The 24,708-nt window shown below is 30.1% G+C and overlaps 2 long non-coding RNA genes across 2 annotated transcripts; one reads left to right on the top strand and one right to left on the bottom strand.

The window, feature by feature from the left end:
• Positions 1 to 6,449: 6,449 nt before the first annotated feature.
• LOC126554733 (uncharacterized) lies at positions 6,450 to 14,317 on the bottom strand. The gene is made up of 3 exons (XR_007606721.1): positions 14,220 to 14,317; positions 7,429 to 7,494; positions 6,450 to 6,651 (listed from the first exon to the last, which is right to left on the bottom strand). It is a non-coding gene; the product is annotated as an uncharacterized LOC126554733 (long non-coding RNA).
• A 7,544-nt stretch (positions 14,318 to 21,861) lies between these two features.
• LOC126554739 (uncharacterized) lies at positions 21,862 to 24,286 on the top strand. The gene is made up of 3 exons (XR_007606722.1): positions 21,862 to 21,949; positions 22,059 to 22,186; positions 24,199 to 24,286. It is a non-coding gene; the product is annotated as an uncharacterized LOC126554739 (long non-coding RNA).
• Positions 24,287 to 24,708: the final 422 nt, after the last annotated feature.

Below are 24,708 nucleotides of genomic sequence, written 5' to 3' on the forward strand. Positions count from 1 at the left end.
CGAAAAAATACGAGTAAGAAAAAAAAAATTACGAAAAAAAAAAAATAAAAGTCAGACCATTGAATATATTGGGCCGACCGCTATGTAAATCGACTGGCGGCGCGAGGTAGACGCGATAAATTTTAATCCCAGACTATGCGATTGTGCGACGACCGCGTCGCTGTTAGGTTATTATTATAAGAACTCCGGCGCAGCGCCGCTTAAGACAATAATAATAATAATAATATATACGATTTGACGATGTAACGCAGCGAGAGTCGACGACAATTTGACTATTTTAATTCGGCCGGTTGGTCGAGCAAGAAAAAAAAAACACTGCGCGACGACGTTTACAATGAGTATGTATAGCAGCACTATGTATAGTGTAGAAGGCATGTATGATAATATAATGTATAATATAATATACCTAATAAAATATTGTGTGGTTTTCGCCCGTGACGAACAATTGGAGAACGGGTGGTAGGAGAAAGACCGAAAAAAAAACAAACGACCCGATGCTGGTGCAGACCTCATTGCCGCCGGATTGTCCAAAAAATTCGGCGCGAACCGACGATTCACCGTAAATATGCGCGTGTGTACGTTATAAAAATACCTTGAAATACAATATATTATTATGCTATATAGGTACGCAAGGACATCCGAAAAAATCGTAATTAATTTATTGTCCAAACGTCTATGAATTTGTATTATAATAATTTTACAAAGTCTCTTGTAGTCGCAAGACGGAACACGGTAACTCTTGGAATTTATGTCTGTAACTATACCTAGGTATTATAATAATACTGCGATTGCTATGACCGCGGAGGGAGGGACGTTCCAGAGAATTTAAACGGAATACGTTACACATCTTATAATATTATACGTATAAAATAATATTATAAAATACACGACAGAACAATATAATATTAAGAGCGATAATAAATTTAATAACGTTCGACCGCACAAACACTATATTATTATAGTAAAATGCATCACGTGCGTATAATAGTACATATACCGGCTATACCTATACAGTAATATAATAATGTTTTATGATGGTTTTTATTGAGTTTTTTTTTATATCGAATTAAAAACAAGTTAAATTTCTACGATTAAAATTAACAACAATATTATAATATACCATGAATAAGAAAATAATATATCATGATGTATTCGTGATAAACATATTATATCTATTTAATTGCGCCATCGATGTAAATCGTTGGATTATATTTATAACGACCTAAACTATGATTTATAAACTTTTTTTTAAACATTACAATATTCAATAAATCTGACGACCATTTCACTAATACGCCGCCCTCATAGACCTTATATTCAGGTATTATACTCTTAAAATAACAGTATTAGGACTAGGGTCGCCCTACTCACCCTAAATTATTGTTTATGAATTATAACATTTGTAATTTATTAAAATATGATATGATTTAACACTAAAGCCATGCTATCTATAGTTTTTATACTTATGAAATACCTAACATAAAAGTAAATCGATTAAAAAAAAAGGAATTTAATAAAAACTTTATACTCGTTGTATAGATCATGCTTGCTAAAATATATTATATATATGTGTGTGTGTGTGTGTGTTTTTTTTAAACAAAAACCCATTATCGTCGCACCTGGTGTACGGCGACATTGTTTTTGTTTTTAATCGAATAGTTTCAATGATAAATGTTTTAAATTTAAAATGGCTCATCAAATGAAACGATGACATCACACAAAAAAAACCACGACAGGTGAAATAAGATTTAATGAATTTTCGCTTAAATGCAATGAACTGCGTATAAAAAACCGATCCGGTTTGAGTATAAAAAATAAATTTTCACGTCGTAAATGTCAATCGTCAATGCGATGTTTCTTATGTTTACGAACAAAATCGGTTTAGATTACAAATAATATGCATCTATGCGAGTCTTTGTAAAACGAATGAACAATAGTATATTATTTTTACTCATTATAATATAATGTATAATAGTATATGTTATTGTAGTTAACACCATTGGTTTTCAAATTTATATGTTTTTAGCGGAAAATTATTTTCAGCATGTATTCGATAAATATTTTATACTTCCCAATGATATGCCTGAGAAAAACAGAAATGTGGCACTATGGCAGACTATAAAAGAATAAACTAGATAATAATATTGAAAGTTGGATTTTTTGTATAGCTATTATTTAATATTTTTATTATACGTATAGTTGCGATTATTTTTTATCACTTTTATATTTGTATTGAATATTTTTTTTTCAAAACTAATTAAAATATTATACTATTTTCTTTTTTTTTGACTTAAATAAAAAATGTTCATATTTTCTACTCACACCTTTAATATTAGTTAGGTACCTAATATTATTGGAATAACATTAATATTATGCATGATTTATAATCAATATTATAAATGCAAATTTTTACTATTATAAAAGCGCATTAGTTTTAAATTAAAATCAGGTTTATAGAAGTTTTAAAAAAATTAATACATTCGTATTAATAATTATCAATCTTGTGTATTCTGTAAAATAATAGTATTATATTTATTTTAACATTATAGATATATATACTTCATGACAGGGATTCGACTGGACGAGGAGACAAGTAATGAAATTAGAATTTTTTTATGAGATCGAAATTTTTATTAAGTTATATTAAACACTAAACAAATATCCTATCGATTTATGTTGAACAAAGCGCAAATAATTATTCAAATGTGTGACCAATAAACGTCAGCAGATGGCGCCAGTAGTAACCATAAAGCAAATAATTCACTATTAAACCAGCATATTATTTCCAAGTACCAAAATTGATTTTTTTACGTTATAATATATTATACTATAATGATTTATAGTATAAAATTTTATTCAATATACCTCTATAGGAAACGTATTGGATTATATTATTATTGTTCAACTTTAATCAATATCTTATTCTTGTAAATATTCAATTAAATAATAGTTGTGTTTGAACTGAGAGAAAAAAAACTAATACCATTTTCGTGGCAAATAAAGTAGTCTATTACTCATGATTTATTATAATATATATATTTTGGTATCATAGTATCAATAGCTAATAAAAACAAAGTCGAAGCTTATAAATTATCGAAAGAGCTTAGATCCAAAAAACTTTATCCATAAATCGACTGCTGCAAACGCCAGTGATTATATTGTGATAAAAAATAAATAAATCGTAATTTAAAATGAATTCATAGTGCATACCATGTTCTGTAGACAAAATAAATATGAGTAAGCGTTTTGTAAAATATTAAAGACAATAATATAGTTTCCGTAGCTCAACGACATAATTAATAATTATATGCTCGATAATCTATAGCAACCACTGCTATGCACCAAACTGTGCACAAGACTATATACAAAGAGTCACGCATTGGTACCATGGTTTAAAATATCATATAAAAAAAAAGTCCTACATAATATATTACTCCTATATTTGTATAGTGTTATATTATCGTCACAAGGTTTTTTATTTGCACCCCGTCGTTGTCCACTCAAAAATTCAATGTGCAATGCACTCAGCGGAAATATATTGCACATGCATCTGCGGTATTATTATAAGTACTATTATAGGTACAATTGAAAAACCAAACCATTAAACTTTATCTAACTTAGTAGAATTATAAGATTTCGAAAGACGGGGTGCTTTTGACAACCGTGAATAATTATTAATTTTATACTAATATTCGTGTAATGTTCGATATTCGCGCTTGTGTATACTCGGCGGCAGGGGTGAGAGAATTTAGGTCAAACGCTCGGGGTAATAATAATGTTTTATTTGTGGCTTGTGTAATATCAGTTTATTACTACGACTGTATGTATGTTAGGGCGTGCGCGAATGTGTGTGTGTGTGTGTATACATCTCGAAATCGGAGACTTATCGTGGACCGCGGTGATCGATTCGCAAATCGCCTACTTCCGGCAGGAAGTCACCACTTTTTCTTATTCGTGTTTTATTTCTCCCATCTCCTCGACTATTGTTTTATATTTTTCTCGCACGTCATCTAATACCCCTGACCAACTGATAACGCACGCCGCACCGGCGTTACGCGAATCCCGTTTAAACGGTTCGCTGTTACGAAAAAAAATAAGTAAAAAAATACGCGTTCCTTTTCAACGGTCTCGAATGTCGTTACCCATAAAACCATAACACATAATATTGCCATAATTTATAATATATAAATATATTTTAATCAATGGTTTTACGTATCATCGATTTTATACGACATCACAATTTTTAACAATTTTTATATCATGTCTCGTCGTGTTTTAGCATTTTGTTTCTTGCGCCACAGTTCATTTTTAATTTGTAAGCACGTAAACTGTCTATGATGTTTACGATGTTACGTTATGTATTAATATTCTTTGAGGAGAGTTCTGAGATGTAAACTGCTATACTCGGCAGGTGCTACGCCGCGGGGGCGGCCCGGGAACAAATCTCCATTGTCGGAATGGGCGGGCGCGAGCATGCGCGCGAAAAAACACCCGGCACACTCTCCGGCGGGTCCCCTAATCAATAATACCCCTTTGCAGATTTCCTTTTATAATTTACAAAAAATAATAATAAGAATAAGAAGAAGAAAATCCAAAGGGAAAGAAAAAATATTATGCTCACGCACGCCCGCACGCACGCGCCATCGTACACGGTTATTTTATTATTATTATTTTTCGGTATTAAAAGTGTGAATTTGGAAGTGCGGAAACGGTTTTTATTTTTTTTAAACGACAGAGTGAAAAACTTTTAACGTGCTGAATTCACGGTCGACGAAAATAAGCTGTAGCTGATGAAAAATATGAAAGAAAAAAAACAACTACAAAAAAATACATCCGATGAGTTTCTATTTAACGACAATAAATAAAGTAAATATATGTGTGGCGTAGTCGAATGTGAACCAAACACAGGATGTCACCTATTTATAATGTACACACTACGTAAAATATTTTACTGAAATTTGATTTTCCCATTAAAAAAGCGATTTTATAAGAATAATAATATGCTTTTTTCCACTTTCTACGATCAAATATCTCGATACAAAGTAATGCAGGTATTGTTTACAATAAAAATCAGTAGTATCTCATTGCAGCTCTCGCGTAACACTATTAATATACCACTACACATCGCGCGTATGTTAATACACTACAACTGCAGTATGAAGTATAATATTATTAGTCACTCGAATAGTACAATATCATATTTACGTATTAAGCATGGTAATCCTTTAAGTTTAACGGTTTGAGTGTATGACTTGATTAGTATGTAAGTTTTGCCTATTCGTGAAAAAATATCTTTTTAATAACCATCATTATTGATCGACGAGAGTATTTTAAGTATGTAAACTTAATTATTATAGACGACAAACAAAAAAATTTTTGATTAAATCTAAATTTCATTGGAATGCTTTGAAAATTGTTTTATTTTTAACCTTGACTTTTTTGGCCTGGAAATGAATTATTGTATTTCAGTTTAACTGTGACATAAATTATGTATGATTTGTTCTCTATATACACAGTCGTTAGTTATATATATTTTTTTAATTTTCAATATTGGTTGATTAAATAATAATAATATGTTGAGTGCTTATATAATATATATACATACATACTAAAATATAGTATATCTAAAAACGTGCGCTTCTATGCCGATTGAATTGATTTCTCGCTACGTGTTAGCTATATATAGGGACGACCGAGTCGTAAAAATAATTCGGCTTTATGTCGTCGTTATACGTCGTTTTCCCTAACCAGTCCTAAATGTTTACAACAAATATCACTGTAAGAGTATGTACAACTCGCGAGATTTGGACGGTTTTCCATCTATCGAAGTCATCATGCATTTTATAACGATTCATTCGTGTCAAATAATAAAAAAAATATTATTTATTATTTAATTGCTTTAAAGTCATCCGTGTAGTAGGTATACCTACGCAGTATTAACATAGTACATACATTTTTTTATATCAATATTATGATATTATTTTACGGTTTTGGAATGAAAAGCATTTGCGGAGCACAATAATACCGTTTTATATAATACGCTTAGATATATCGAATCCGTCATTATATGATATACAGAGTGGGCCGCTGAGTTTTCCAATATAGTTAACGCAGGGAAACAAGAAAACATTTTAATGTCCCGTTCTGTATGTATTAAAAGATAAGAAGCATTATATTGCGCATCACGACACATATGCGATTAAGTATATTTTATTAAATATGTAAGTACGTATAGGTATAAATATATAATATATTATATTATATTATATACGGCGGCGCAGATGGATAGCATAATATAAGTATACAATACGCGTAAGTTATATCCGTTTTTTAAGCGAAAGAGAAAATAAAATATACTCACATAAACGTTGTTGCTGATGTTTTTTTTCCAATGCCAAAACGGCGTTCACCGGAAAACGTCATCTTATTATATGCTACCGTACCCTCGTTGTCGAAATATTGGACACTTCGAGACGGAAATTCGCGCTTCCACTTTCTCGTTGTGTTTTATACACTCGAGACGGAGATGTAAAAACAAATATGTAGATTAGATATACACTCGGTTTTCATCCGTCGATCAAACTAAACGTTATACGCGTCCAATTCCCTCGCGTGTGGCGCGGCGGGGACGCGAATGCCACATAGCAGAAACTGCATATATATATGGTTGTATACTTGTATAATATTATGTATATAGGTATGCTGTGCATATAATATATATATATATACATACAGAGTGATTCAAAATTCATATGTTACAGCCACTTTATCATATAAATATTCATAATAGAGAAATACGTTTAATACCGGAGTTTTTTTTGTTTAGTAAAAGATCTAAAATGATAAGTAATTTTTATATTATTTTACTATATTTTAGGCTGGGTTTTTGGGGTCAATTTTAGAAATTCAAAAGTAAACTTATACTTTTCGGGTAGTCCTAGTAGAAGAATTTTTTCCTGAGCAATTTCGGAGAAATTTGGTAAAGTAATTTATTTATAAGAAATAGTCTCATAAGTATTTAAAAGATACATGAATGGAGTGGTACAGGTATACACCGAAAAATGTTGGTCTACTTCTCCTTTTACTTTAACTTAAAAAACTTATAGCTCATAAACAAATTTTTTGAATTCCGATTTGTGTATATCGATTCCAAAAAAAAATCTATACATTAGGATTGCAAAATGTATTGGTTCCAATTTAAATTTCTTAAGTTGACCGCAAAAACATACTCTAAAATATTGTAAAAAATATATATATACATTTACTAATCATTTTAAGTATTTATAAATAAAACAACTTTTGTATTAAAATTATTTTACTGTGAATATTATATTGTATTCATATGACAAAATGGCTGAAGTATAAATTTTGAATCACCCTGTACATATACATATCTATATACCTATATATATATATATAAATATTTACATTTATGCACGTGTACAAGAAACTCTTTTCCGTCGTTCCTTTTTCGTTTTGATGAATGTGATAAATCTAAAAAATAAAAAAAAAAATAAAGATAAATAAAACAAACAGCCAAAACATCATAGACACACGTATTCTTGACATACACAATAATATTATGTGTGTGCGCGTTCGGAGTGTGTATATAATATAATATATGTTGTATAGATTGACGAGGGAAGAAACGGAAATAAAAATGTATCACGTGGAATACGAATATATATATATATATTATATTGTATATTTCAGGTCTCACGAATTCCTTTGTGTGCAACAAAATATAAATATAAAAAAAAAAGATACCGAGTATGATATCGGACACTCGTAAAATTATTTCAGCGAATTATTATATTATTTTCTGCGGGTTTTTCTTTCTCTCGTTTTGCTTAGCATCATCGTTATTATTGATGATGCTGTGTCGTGCAGTATGTATATTATATATATATATGTATATTCTATATTACAGTATACGAGGGACGAAAACCCATCTCGCGTCCTGGTCCACGCACCCTCCGTCCGTCAAGGAGCCAGTAGCGGGTAAATGAGATCGATTTTTTCGCTCGGGGGGCATGAAAATAAAAAGAAAAAAGTGTATTAAAAAAAAAAAATATATATATATATATATATATATATTTGGATGAAAGTAGAATTTAATAAATAATGAGAAACTTTAATAAGTTTCTTGAGACCCGGATGGTAGTCAGAGAGAGAGAAAGAGAGAGCTTAAATTACGCGGAGGAAATTATACGAATTTTTCATTGGTGCGCGGGGATACATAATAAATTAAAAGAGAGAGAGCGAGCAACCGAGAAAAAAAGGACGGAAAAACGTTTTCTTCTAATTAACTCAGGCGCGGTGCATATATATTTAGCTGTGAGTTTGCGCGCGTTAATGATACGCCCGGAAATTAATTAAGCGCCACCCGAGAGCCACGCCCTATTTGTATGCTTACAGGCCTGTATTGTTTTTTTTGTTTTGTGAGAAAAAAAAATTCACCAATCATACATATTACATAATACATATCTTATATTATTTCTCAAAGTCTGCGTACTCATATACTCAGTACCTCGTATATAATATACATAATTGATGTTTTACCATATCATTATAATATATTTTAAACAATATTGTAATGTAGGTAACGTTTACGGTCGTAAATTTTTTTTTTTTGGTTGTTGTTGATCACGTAAAATTTTTTATATATATGTTAGTTTTACTACATTAAAAATATCTTCATTTTAAAATATTTTAATTATTACTGCAGATACACGTTGTTACAGTATTAGCATATTCAAATTTGAAATTAGATTTTATCACATTAGTATTATATTTAACTAAATTATTTTAATAGCATGTCAACTACAGATATATAATTATTATTTCACCATTGACTGTTATTTTTTGTTTTCATAAATTAAAATTTTTTTGTTTTTGATTTGTTTCATATACATTATATATATAAATAATAAGTAAATTTACTTAATAATAATTTTGTTCTTATAAGACTTAATAGTCATGTAGAGGATTTTTATCAGTTTAGCTTTAGCACTTACATTAAGTTTTTCTATCTTTCTCGATCATCCGCATCTTCAATTCCCATCGTACTTAGACTTTCCAAATTTTCATTCATTCTATCTTTCCGTTTAGTTTATTTGCTAAGACTTTATGTATTAACTTATCATTTTCTAGTCACCATAGTCTTATAGTTTTCAAATAGTTTTGTATGTTTTTGATTTCTTCAGTTTTTTATAAATATAAGTCTATAAGTGTATCTTAAATTTTTTCTCCCTATTATTAGAAGTTTTAACTCATCACCATTCATTGTTGCTATAGTCTACACTCCACAGTCATACATAATGATAGAATGTTAATTTGCTATATAAAGCTTATAATAATTATTATAGATTATATTAATTATAAACGAATAAACCTATGACGTGGTAAAGGGTGAAAAATAATACTACAGAAAGATCACGTGAACGAGTGGTTGTGAATTTTACTAACGTAGGTTGGAGCAGTCTGTTAAGTTCTGAGTATACTTCTAGATCATGTGCGTCGTATAGTTTAAGTCTAGCCTTGAATTGGTCAAGTTTAATTAAAATGTGGCCTTGAATTGGACTAAAATAGTTTTGTTATAATGATGAGTGATTCTGGAATGAAGTCTGGAATATAAGATACTTGTTTTTTTATAATATGTTTGTATATATATATAAATTATAAAGAGATAGATATGTTAATATGTAAGTCACCAACGCTAAACTATTTATTTTACTATAATATATGTATTGCGTTAAATACTATGGTCAAAAACGTCTCGGACACTTAATAGTATGACATTTATATCATTGGCTACAATTATCTATCATGTTCATTATTATAAATATACTAGAATAAGGTTTATAAGATAAAAATAGTATTTAGATGTGTACCTATAGTAATGCGTGCGTTTTTCGCAGTGACAGCAGTATTCGTTTTGAGGTAAACTATGCATATAGTACTGAAATATTATGATAATGCAATATATTACTAATCAACAAAATGGAAACCTTTATCGAAGTTTAATTCTATTGTTTTTCAAAAACAATTTGAAAATAAAATAATTTGGAGATATTTTGAGTATTTCTTAAAAAAAATGTCATGAAAAAAAACGAATGTTGTGAAATCTGCATTTTCATCAGTCTACATAAAAGGATGTTTTTTTATATTTATGACAAGGTGTTTCGCGTCATATACATTTTCATAAAGTCTCCAGATAGAAAAAAATACTCAAATGATTCCAACTTCGCTCCTAATTTTTGAAAATTAGTAACACACCACTAGTCTATACTTCCGGAAATCATAAACCTACGTAAGTAGGATACAAAACAATATAAAGGGATTTTTTTTTAATTATTCATATAATTTATAATACATTTTAGAACAAAATAATAATGTATGATAAAAATATACACTAGTCTAAGTACTATAAAAGATTAGGTATAAAATGATCGATAAATATCTTAAAGAAACTCTTCACAAAAAAATAAATAATAATAATAATAATAATAAAATAAAATAAAAATAAAACATCCAGTGATTACCTACGATAAATAATATGTACTATGCAAGATAATATAATATATATTATATAGATGTGGATATGCGAAAAAGTCAGTTACAATAGAGTGTACCGATTGCCATAAATAATCAAAGACAAAACAATATATTATATTATATATAGACAGTAAGCACATGATATAAGTATATAACCTATATTGTACAATATACATGAGATCACTGTACGAATCACACGACAGAGCCATTAGTGATCCGCGAGGTATTCGAATATCAGAATATCATAAAGTATTACATAATAATATACCTATATATATTATTGTAATAAATATCTGAACAAGTCAACTGTTATTACGTTATTATTTTATCGATTCTGAGCGATTGGCTTGGTGCAATAAAAATTGTACTTATACCTATATTATGGCAATATTATATTATTTAAACTTATTTTACCCGAGTTCGTGTGTGATATAAAACTGCTTGGGCATTTGGCGATGCTAACTGAAAAACCTACCAAAACCTCATCATTAATATTTTACGTACCTAGATTGACAATCATGATTATACGCGTTTTACGATAATGTACAGGCGTGCGATCCAGCCTTTAATAAACGAGAAATTCGTTCACAGTGCAGAGCATTTGTTAATAATATTCAACACTAAAAACTCCACGTACATTAACTAAATACCATCTTTGGGAGCTTGTTGAAACATAAAAGTACGACAGAAAAATCCTTGGTATAGGTTGAGACCAGACTTACTAAACACATTAAACACACTTTAAATAAAAACATAATATACCCTCAATAATTTTTAAGTAACAACACTATACGGTTATGTTTAGTGCATACCTGCATTTATTATTTATTTTTTATATTTAGTTATTTCTAAGCATTCGACGTCAACTATCTTATTTGACACCTAAATTTGAAATAAACTATTTAGTTATATTAATAATAAAAAAAAATGTATCAATATAAAATACGTTACCTATTATCCGTATAAAAGTATGTATATAATAATATAATCGTATGTTATATGATGGTAATATTTCAATTTCGACAAGTTCTATATAATATTATAATATTTTTTTTTTGAAAGTTATGTGACTTGTATATTAAAGTATATAAACGTTAAATACTAAAACTAATAAATATTAAAATAAGACCGAACGTCAATTTGATTGCATAATCAATAATACATATTGTATTGTATTTAAATTAAACGTCTTATCGCACAATTGCACGCAAAATGTCAAATGTATCTATAAAATATTTTTTTTTATATAAACGCACATAAATGCATGCTGTAGTTTTACGATCAGTTTTATCGGTATTGATAATAAATTACTATTTTCACAAAGTATAAATGTAACTATCTAGATTTAATGTGATAAAAGTGTAGCTGATATCATTATTCGAAGTCACTTTGAATAACAGTTATCTTATTATCATAGTTTATGGATGATCATAATATGATAGACTTAAAATAAATAAATAATAATTTATATAATTATTTATTATCATCACAATCCTATACAAATTATGTATAATAATAATTGTGTAATTGTGTGTACAACGGCATAAGTAGTAACAATTAAATCATACTATTTTTAATTATATCAGATATAGATGTACTTATATTAAATATTGTATTTTTTAAATATTATAAATTGTATACTTTGTAAAAATGATAAAAAAAAAATTAGATAATAGTATAATACTTAAATCTTTTAAGTTTAAATAATTGTGTGTGATGTTGGGGTATCATCAACGGGTGATTTCCTCTAAAAAGTGATTTAGCGATACAAATTACAAGTTACAATATGAATACCAACTTAATGAAGAAATCGTGTTTATAATTTATTTTTATTTTTTCCTATAATAAAATACATTATTAAGTTTAAATTTATGCTTAGATAAAAAGTTAATAATTATCAAATTTTAATTTGCTATATCATTGATGATTGCCATGTATGATGAAAAACGATTTATAATAAAATATACTGTTTTTAAAAAGTAATACTTTAAGACTTAAAATTACTGATATACTAATGTCCCCTTAAAGTTTTTAGCCTAGTAATTAAATGTCCGAGTAAAACTCAGAATGTATTTGGTTAACATAAAATGCCTTAATAACATGCACTAAAATTCAATACAAAATATATTTTATTTTTAAATGTATCAACGTAAAATACGTATTTAAGAATATTAATTAAAAAGTTACGTCCTTAAATATGATTTATCATAGACGTAAACAAAACATAAGTTTGATAATAATACGATCAAAAAAAGAAGTAGTAAAATTCGATGAGACCGAAATGGAATCCGAATACATATTTATTTCTCGCAGCCATATAATATTATACTATACATATACGTCTAAAATCGGAAATGTGATTTTTTCCTACGTAAAGTGGGTTTTAAGCATATATACCTAATGTTTGACTAGTCAAAAGGTTTTCTTTTTTTTTTCGATTTTTCTGTCAAAACCACATTTTTTAAATTATTTGCATTTCGACAGTGCCAGCGTACTGTACGCGGTGGCGGTGCCATCAATGGCCGCGCACATTTCTCAGTGTTATCGAAAAAAATCGATTTCATCTGGAAACGAGCATTAGTCAAATAATGTGTTTCTTCGTCAATTCCTTATATGTGAGCGTTATACGTTACATATATAGTATAATATGTGTTTTGTGTGCACGCGTGTATGTATTTTATACATTTTTATTTTTTTTTTTTTTGCTCTACATCCCCGAACTGAAGTTTAATAAATGACCGTCGGACCTTTTTTGGCAATAAAAACGCGCGCGAGTATTCGCGCTGAGTTGGCGAGAAGACGGAAGAGAAGGTAGATGAGGAGGAGAAGAAGAAGAAAACGGTTTCAATCATAGTTATGAGCGCGCACGGCAGGGCCTGGCGGACGCGTTATTAAAGGGAACGCGGTCGAGGGGGTGGAAGAAAAGGAAAATTCACTCCGCTCCGCCGCACTACGCAACCGAACGTTTTCCCTCCGATATATCTGGAAAGGAAAAAACTTGTTTTAGCCTTATATAAAAAGCTCTTAAAAGCTTCGAGAAACTGTTTTCACTTTCCCCATCATGCCCCGCCGCGTCCGCTGGTTCTGTATATAATAATAATAATGGCTCACACACACATCCGTCGACCGGGGCGGCTGCGGTGGTGGAAAGAGTGTCGGATACTCAGGCGGGAGTGACGAGACGGGGGTTTACGATACGGATTTATGAAGTTTAATTTGAGATGAACAAAAAAAAAAAAAACTGTAAGAAAACGAAAGAAAAAGGGGAAAGATGGACGACGGCCGTTATTATACGCTGGCGACTATGATGGCGAGATCCAATGGAAATGGGTTTTAACGAGTCATTGTCCCGGGGTCAAGTGTGTGTGTACTGGGAAAAGGAAAAAATAATAATAACGGTTCGAAACAAAATTATTATTATTGTTGTTCCTTTTTATTTTATTCTGAATTCCAATATTGAAAGGGCGGTTGACGGGCAACGAGGGAAAAAAACAATCAACCGAAACGCGCGTATAATTGCGTTGAAAAATAATATTATGTACATATCATACAGTTATTATAATAATATTGGGGTCTTGTGATCGATCAGCATATATAATCGTTAAAATCTATCGATATAATAATATAATAATGAAATATTGAATGAAATTTTAATAACGTACTTAATTATGTTTGGTAGTTATTTCTATTCTCATCAGTTATCAGCATCAGAGTGGAAGCATGGTATACATTTTTAGAATTAATGAGATTTTTTCATGCTTCATTCCTGACTAAAATTGCATACGTTAAACACCATCAAGTCATCTGCTGCAGTGCTGCGATGACAAGAAGTTCCTGCAATTCAATATGGCAATTAGAAATACTACCTAGATTTCAATTCAGAGTTGCAGGTTAGGTCAGTCCTAAAGTACTATTAAAATATTATTGATTCGTAGCCTCGTAGGTCTTGAGCATAGAGTTTGTAGATTTATGTAAATCTGTGTACGTGTTATAATTATCATATTTCAATATGATTCATAGTTGTAGCAGAATCAGAACAATACACGCAACACATTGATTGAGCATTTATAATTATGATAACTGTACATATCGAAATAGGAAGTTTTAATTTAGATTTAGCTGAAATAAATTTAGATATAAACGAAATAATAAGTTGTAGATAGTTTTATAAAAGGGAATATTGTGCAGCAGTACAAAATAAAAATTTTAAAATCCTTAACAACCCTCTTTCACTAAACCGAGTCATCTACGAAGAGAGCACTTGAGCAATTTACACATTATCCCGTACAATAAATCTTAACCATATTATATTGTAAATCTTTTCAATAATGTTACCGTCAATATACTTACTTATGTATAAAAATATAATTAACATTTATCTTTTGTTATTAAATTAATGTAGGTTACAGACCTTTGTTGTCCAAGCATTTTACTAAATATAATATACGTAAAAATATAATTTCGTTATTAATAAAGTTTTAAACCCGATTTTTTAATCGTTGTCTTTAGGAACTACACGACATTTTAATGTGTAACCTAAAAAGTTTTTTCAGATCCAAAAATGATCTATGATTGTAGTAAATGCCGTAAAACTATTGTAAAAGAATATGTTATTATACTATTTTATTGTGTATGAACTAACCTTTAGTACTAATTACACGGCCATCGACGTAAAGCTTTCGAATACATGTTGTTTAATCGGTCGAGGTATTGAATCAACATCGAAGTCGGATCGTTAATTACAACAATATCTGTCAGGTCGTTACATGATATTATTACACTATGTGTCTATTATTGAGTCTGTGCTGCAGTTTGTTACCAGTGCTTGTTCGTCAAGTGAAACATAAACGTCAACTCATCGTTACCAGATTGACCGCCACGAAAATTTTTTCAAGTTACTCATCACTTCCACGATACTTTATTTGGAATATCACTAAAATCGATTATTTTTAGTGATAACTCGATTAGTCAGAATCACGATTATAAAGAACTATTATAAAGTTCTGTATAATCGTGGTCAGAATCTCAATAATCGGTTTTTCATCGGATTAGAAAAGTACAGTGTCGCCATTTTCAGTAAGTATAACAGGTTTGCAAACATCATAATTAGTTTTTTTTTTTTTATATCAATATTTATTTAAATCGTCAAAACTGTATTATTAACTGTGGTCTATACCTACCAAAAAATGCTTTGGCGGTGATGATAAATTTTGGTGAGATCTCATTTTGGATTTCATGGTGGTCAACGTGTACTCAACAATAAAATATATTGTTAAAATATAATTTTTGTTTCTGCTGATGTATAATTAATCGGCGCTATACTAAACACAGTTAACTTCGTTATCTATTCGTATATCTGTAAAGTGTATATGGCGGTCGCTCGGACGCACTTTGCCGAGAAGAGTGGCGCGGGGTCAGGTCAGGATGTCCGGAAATCAAAAATCGACCCGAAAACAACGAAACGGCAGTTCGGGTAGCGTATTAATCACGACTCGGCGAGGGTTTACATTATACATAATACTGCTACTATTAATATAATAATAATAATATCTACAGCGAGAGACGAGTTTTGCGCGCGTGTTTAGTACAGTGGCTAAACAATATCGCGCGTGTATATACGCTCTATACATTCATGTAAATATATATTATATATATTTATATATATATACATTACGTATAGGAAATGACTAAATATCCTGTACGATTTCCGGGACAGACGGAGAGAAAGATAGAGACGAAAAGAGAGAGAGGTGGAGCAAGTAAGGCTCAGAAACAGTAGAGAGGAGTATATATGACGACGCGGAGAGCGACAGAAACGCAGCGTCCCGTTTTAAACGGGTATTGCGTATATATATACATATATATATTCACAGTTCACTTAATAAAGGGCTAATAATCACGACAAGTGCCCTCGCCCGCCGGCCTTTGACGCCACCGCCCACGGACGAGTATCCGTCGCGCGCCCGGTTTCTGATGGAATTAGTTTTCGGCATCGTTTTATGGCCGGCGTGAACTCGCGGGCGTTTAAATTTTAAACGCCCGGTCCGGATTAATCACGCGCCGCCGGACCCCAGCCAGCGTTTGCGATCGGAATTCAAATTGGATTTTCGCGAGCCGTTCGTTCGACCACCGCCACCACCTCCGCCACCGCCGGAGCCGCCGCTGCCACAGTCGATTCGAATAATAAATAATAATAATGTATAATATAATACGATCGGTATATAAATTTGGAAACGAAATAAATAATAACTAAATGCACACGCACAGCGCTCTGCACGCGAGTCCGGTGTATAATTTACACGTTCCGATCCAGTGAGCGAGCGTCGTCCGAACATACGTGCTCTCGTTGTGTATATACATATATAGATATTATATCAGTGGCTTAACTCGAGTTGAAATCTTGTTGGTGCTAAATTATATAACGCTACTACGAGAAACTCTGTTCTGTACGCTATCCGAAAATACGCGCGTTGTCAGTATATATTTTAATTTTGAGTATCATGATATTCAGGCGCTACTATTAATTAAAAAACAAATTCAATTTATTTATTTAAAACCATATAATATAGCAAGATGTATAGTCTGAATTAATCGGAAAAAAATGTGCCGTACCTCAGTTTACGGACAGGACAAATCGATGTGCTTCGTTTTATGATCTAATTCGACCGAGATGAGCAATCCGCCTGTGACGGATTGTTTATAGCATTCGGTGTATATTATGTTTTCACTGTACCCTACAAATTTCTTGATGTCTCTATAAAAACAATATATTTTGTAAAATCAGTAGATTTTGAACAAAATACAGTCAGTAACAAATATTCAATATCAACTCTATAAAATATGTATAACCAAAAAAAAAAAAAATTGTTGATTTTCGAGAGCCATACAAAACTTATGTGTGATCCAATACCAACCCATAGGGATTGAAAAATAGGACTATTAACACTCTCAATTCTCAATACACATGACGTATGCAGTTTTTGGTGTCTATTGGTTCAATAATTTTCAAGTCTATAATAAGCTCCATCCATACGTACCTACTCTCATTTATATATTAATATTATATAGATTGTTAAATAAAACGTTCCAAGTCTATGTGAGTAAATGTGTTCAATATTTTTTCGGTGTATTTCATATTTTTTCTTATTACCCAATTAATATCTTTCGATCTTTATACTCTGTGATACTGATATTGGTGAAACTTGGCTATACTATATTGTTTCTTATCTATTTTTTAATTTTCACATCGATGAAAAACTAAAGTCACATTTTACTATAAGCTCGGGTTAAGTTATTTAAGGTTTTAACCCCCCCTCCAATTATGCATCTAGTTGCATCACTATAAAAGTAACAAAACGTTCACTGAAGTGCATTTTTTCATTTGTTGAGTAAAATATCAAATTTATGTGGCGTTTAAAAATTATTTAAAAATTTTGTTAAAATGCGTAGAAAATACCGTAAAATAAAATATAAACAATATCGTGTGAGAATTATATTTATATTTAATTAAAAATAATATTGAGATCCAACAAACAGATCTATTAGAACACTTTGCATTTTTAATTTCATAATAAATATATTATAGTACTATACAATATTATTCTGTGTAACTATGTTTCATAAAATACTTATAATAAAATATATATCTAAATTTTGTTTATTTAGTTGATACTGTATTACTATAAAATAATAGTAAAAATACAACGAAATATTTATATTTATAATTAAAATTATGCAATAGTCCAAAGGTATAGGTAAAAGCACAATTCGATAAACTCATGGATTAATAGACTACATGATTACATGGACATTTTTCCAAAAGTCATCATATAACTTATAAAATATGGAACTTACTATAATTACTTTATATTGTAAATCAACGTATAGCCTTTATAATAGATTTTAAGAAAATTCTGTTTTGTTGGGTTTTTTTCTTGCGGTTCAAAAACTACTTTTATTAGTTAATATACAACAATAATTATTAATTGATCATTAAAATAAATATTTTTATTTTTTATAATTTTTTTTTTTACTTTTAAAGTGCCTATATAATAATTAGTTTAAAGTTTTTATATTATTTTTTTTTTTGTTGAATATAAGTACATAAAGTTTTTAATTAGTATGAGTTATGATTATAAAACTTATTTATATTTCGTTTTGTAAAAATATTTTTTTTATTTAAAAGCTATAGCACACTAATAAACATTAATATAGGTACTTATAAGTTATAAAATTATTTTTGTAAGGGTCTATATAATAAAATAATCAATTAATAATTAAGGTGAATAATTTCTATTCAATTTCGATAGGTATACCTAATAATGTATAATATATATTAATAGTCAGCAGTAGAACAGCATTTTGAGGTCAAAAATGATATTGTGTAAGTATGTATAATAAAGAGAATGGATTCAGCAATGGAGTTTAAATATATATGTCGAGGTGTTGATCGATAGATGACTAGCGTGCGGTCATGGACCAAGAGGGAAAAAAACGGGAAAAGTAAAAATAAAAAGCTACACACATATAACCCTTATGTAAATGCATTCGAGTTACGTCCAATTTGTTATCCCCAAAGCCACTAGCTCCACCGTCACCCTCCTCACTAACTATATACATATACCTTATCTCTGAGCAAACCCCTAACAAAGATAACCCATTTGAAAAACGTCCACGTATCCCTCGTCCTCCATCACCAACCCACCGATCGAAGCGGAGCCACCCCGCACCCGCGCGCATAGCACGGCCCGGTCTTAAGTGCAATCTCCTCGAATGTGTCTCACACGAGATCCCGGCACCGAATTTACATTGCTTTCCGACTATAAAAATTTCGAGTTCGTTCATACAGCGATTTGTTTTGAATAAAGTCGGCTTCGACGACGGCGATGACAGTACAACACGCGTAATACCACAATTTCAGTGATCGTAAATTATATATATACATGGAAAAAATTCCGAAATCGATTTATATATCCGAAATATTAGTAAATACACATCATAACAAAGTCTTCATTTCACGCCGATTTGTAATAACAATATAAGATGTGAGTAGGACGAGAAATTCATCGAATGCAAACGATGGAAATCGGACGAAAATCGGTTAAATATGCGCTTTCCACTTATTGGTTATATTCAATTTACATACTTTTTTGCATACCTAGTTAAAGTTTTGTCACGATGGCTGTAGGTTTTGGAATTGCGAACACCGCACGTTCAGTGGCTTTTTTTCGCGTTTCGTTAAAAATTCGTTTCATTTCTCTATATATGTGTGCACACATATATAAACCGCAATGCGCGCCAGGGATAAGACCGGTGCAGGACACACCGCGCTCGACTCTGCGGTAGGATGAGGTGTGGCAGGAGGGTCGGGTTAGGTTTCGCTGGCCCGCTGAGCTCGGTTTTTATTTTTTTTTAAGCAGATACACACGCACCGAAAGCAATTGGGGAAAAAGGGATGATTAAGTTTTGATGTATTCCTCTCCGGTCTAAATCTGCGGGTATTTTTCCCTCTTTTTTTTCTTTTCCCTGCTTTTATTTATCGGTGCCCGGCGAACTGCATGTCTGCAGATCTAAATAAGAAAACCGACATTATTGCGCCGCAGTGAATATAATATAATAAACGTACTTTATTCTTATCAGCGAGCGCTTTGTTATTATTATACTATACATCAGATTGAGCTGCACCGAATACACACACATGTAAATATACATAATATAGGATTGCGGATGAATGACCTGTGATTTTTTAGGGATCGTCATGGCAGCTCATATCTACAGGATTAAGCGAAATAACCGAAAAAAAAAATATGTAAATAAAATAGTAATCGTAGAACATAAAAATTTGTAAAGATACCTATATTGAAACCGAATGATGAAAATTACAATATGGACTCATATGACCAAAAGATCCAAATTTAATGGTAATAAGAATACTCACATAGTAGGTACCTAGTAATTATTATTTTTTCTAACCTGTATACATCATTCTTATTCTTTATAAAATTATAATATGGTGTGTATTATATCAAGATCGGAACTCGAAAGTTGTAATTCTATAAAAGTATAAACAAATACAGCTATAGAACTTAAACTGATAGTTTTTAATGTGCAGCCTTAGAAGAATAGAGAATCACTAAAACTACAAATTCATCCTTTGAGTAATTAATATAAGATTTGAAAAACACAGTCAACAATAATATTGTATACCATAGGTTATAAAAAATTAAGAATATAAAAATAACACATTTTAATAAATAATAATAAAAAAAGAGTATTTAATTGTAATGATTTTGACTAAGAATTATTAAATAGTTCAAATAGTATGAGTTTTATATTTCAAAAATATAATCAAATACATTAAATTATTACAATCAACATGATTTCTATAGACAATTATAACATTAAAATTATTTAAAATATTTAAACATAATAAACTAGACGGTTTTGCTCTCTGCTAGCTCCATTTACCAATTCATACATCTAGATTTTTTCATAAGAATCTAAAAACGAATATTTCAATATTTATAAGTATGATTCAGTAATTTAATAATAATTAACTTACTGTAATTATTATTATTATTATTTTTTATATTTATTTGTGATCAAAGCAATATTACTATAGTCACTGAAATAAAACCTTCAATATTCTGTAATAGAAAATATTATATCCATTATTATATATTATGTGTATTGTGTATGAATTATAAATTATTTTATAATGCATTTAATATATTCATTTATTTTTAAATTTACTTTAACTGCTATTTATAAGAGTATTTGTTCAACGTAACCGTGGTAACGACACTAACATGCTTAATCTATAGTCGACGCAGTAGGTATATAAGTATAAAACTGATAAAACATTTCACAAAATAAAATTGAATTAACTATATAGTTTGTCTAGAGTTCGAAGCAAATTCTTGAACGAATGATAAAATAATATGTCAAATTTTGTTAATAATTAATACAAAATCCACCGTATATATTATAAATCAATTGGTGGACTTTTAAAATCAGTAAATAGTATATTTTATATATTTTATCAAAGAGGAATTTTGAGTGATTTTTTACAAAACGATAACTACGATGAGTCTTTGAGTGTCTAAACACTCTAAACGTCGTAAACAAATGTGAAACCAATTAAATATACTTTATAAGTAAAAACTTTAAAAAATCATTATAAATTTTTTAGGTACAGTTGTGATATTTTATGATTTTTCATATCCACGAATTTTATTGGAATTAGAAATAAGTGATATACACTTTTGTTATCACTAATATTTTTAGTTAAATTTTTTTTTTTATATTTTAAACTTAATAATATTGTCAATTTTATGATTTTATTACATATTAAAGAAAATAATGAATTTAGACATGTATGATAATTACCTATGTAAGTATAATATTTGTTTTAGTGATTTTTTTTATCATAAATAATTCATTATAACTTTATTGATGTAAGTGTTAGTTTTTCATGAATATTATTTATAACTTTTCTTAAGCACTATACTCATGAAAATCTCAGAAGAGACAAGAATTGAAGACAGTAAAGATAGTGATAGGTGGAGAGGAGTGTTTGATTCAGCAGAGGTCCTAAATGGACTGTAAAAGCTGAAAAGAAGAAGAAGAAGTACTATATTTTTAAAGTCATATTCATTATAACTTTAGGTATTTTATTTTAAAGCCATTTCCATTCAAGTTAAGTTATTTGTATTAGGTACACTTTTTACGTTTAATTATTTTGAAATTTTGGGTATCTTTTAAATATGATTATACATCAAACGTACCACCTCCACGTATATATTTTTTTTATTTCATTAGCATTCACTCGGTCCGGCAATAATCTGTCCGGCAACCAGGTGCATTTCATAGAAGTGTTTTGAGAAGTTTTTCGGGTTTTATATTAAATATTCGTGAAATTCGGCAGACGATAAAATGTAATATTTTAATGTAATCGAATGTCAAACCCGCGTATAATATATAATATACGCTGCAAAATTGACGCGCGTGCCTCGATATACATGTACACACGGGGGTTACCCACATTCACCCCCTCAGTTAAAACACATATTGTGTAATACATATATACAATATTATAATGTATGTGAATAATGGCGTTCGGTTGGACAGGTCTTTAATAACAATACGACTATAATATAATACGATCTACGGAATACCTAATAATAATATAATGTACGCCATCCACGCACACTACGCACGCGCGCCGCTCTGACCGGAACGCGTCGACGACGACGGGAGGAGTAGTGGATCTCGGTCGTGTTTCGCGTTCAAAGTTATCCCGGGCAAAGATTTATGCGCGAGCCCCCGAAATTTAAATCACTGCTGTTTTAATGACATAGGAAAACTATGGGTCAGCTTTTAATATCCTGTACAGGAAACGTCGCTAATTCCCGGCTGGGACCGCCATTTATAAATACGGTTCGTCGCCGTCGCCGCTCTCGATCGCACATATTCTCTCTCGGCTCCTCACTCCCGTCCGCTACTCTGTCTCTGTCGAAAACGGAATTCCGGGCGCAATAAATTCGGGGCCGGTTGTCGCGGCGAGTTAATAACGTACACATCACATGATATTATTATTACATGCGTACTGCAGGCGATGATTATAATATAATACTATTATCGCGGTACACACTCAAGCGAGTACTGATATAGTATGTAGTCATACATATTGTATTAGTATTGTAGTCATAAAACGGCGTGATAATAAGCGTAAGTATTATACCATTTTATGATGTGTATATGAATATTTAATATGTTTATTATGAACAAGAGGACTCTGATTCTTGCACGCTCTACTCACCGATCTGCCTGAGACTTCACCTCCGCCGTCAACCGGGGATCGCTCCCCCTTTTGCATCCTCGAAATATAATATCTGAAATTTAAAATATTTAACAACAAAATATGTAAAAGATAAAAGTATAAAACTTTTTTTTATATAATAGAGAGAATCGTATAAGCAAACAGTTTCGTGTGGAATATGAGTCCACCCCCGTCACTCTCGAGAAATTACTTATAAATAGTGGTACCGAAGTTTTTACACACATTATATAATATTAAATAGATTATAATATGTTCAAATATATTATACATAGATACGCTCGTCTATTGCACATCTCGAGAATATTACTGCTAGGGGAGAAGGTTTCGACACCAGCACTATATTATATTAAGTTAAATGATGATTATATAGTTTGTGATTCGAACGGATATCATTACGATGATGAAATTCTATATTTTTTTTTTTTGGAGCATCAGCGTATATGTGTATAGTAATAACGGACGTGAGATTCAATTTATTTTTTTTACCATTTTCTACTAAATAAATACTTCAATAGCGCGGGAAATATATTATACGTCCTAATCCGATTATTTAGACTTACAAAATAATGCACGTTATCCCCATCAGTCGTTTAAGAAAAAAAATAAAAAATAAAATAGCAAACTAGGTGATTATTTTGAACAAAAAAGTGAGAGCTTCGGCAATATAATATGTTTCACTCTTAATAGATAATTATGATTGAAATAATTACTTTTTCATTTTAAATACACACACACACACACATATACATATATATAGGTACATCACAGATTATTTTTATAAAACTATACGTTATTTACAGGTTATCAATATAAATCGGTGTACAGATATTAAACGCCATGAACGTACAAAATTTTACAAAAATATGACAAACAATAATAACATGACGCGATGACGTCAAATGGAATAGATAATGATAATATTAAATAATATATTAAAATATTAGAGTGGTGAAAGATAATATAAAATAATCTACTGAACCTCGAGGATTTGAATTTGAGTTTTTTTTTTTTTTTTTTAACAAAAATTATTTCTGCATAAAAATAATGTATTCGAATTTAATGTTTTAAAAAAATTTGGAAAAATATTGAGCAATACGCTTTGTTGATTAAATCATAGTAATAATAATAATAATGATAGAAATCATAGTGATGAACCCTCGCTACATTAGTGTACCTAAAATGCCTATACAGAGCGCCAGGTTATCATAATTAAACTGTTATTGCTTAAAGGAAACTATTTATATAATATACAATTAAAATACACAAATTATTGATATAAAGACCGCAAAATAAAAAAGGAAAATTTATGT

The sequence above is a fragment of the Aphis gossypii genome, chromosome 1, assembly GCF_020184175.1.
Source record: "Aphis gossypii isolate Hap1 chromosome 1, ASM2018417v2, whole genome shotgun sequence".
In the NCBI taxonomy this organism is placed as follows: Eukaryota; Metazoa; Arthropoda; class Insecta; order Hemiptera; family Aphididae; genus Aphis; species Aphis gossypii.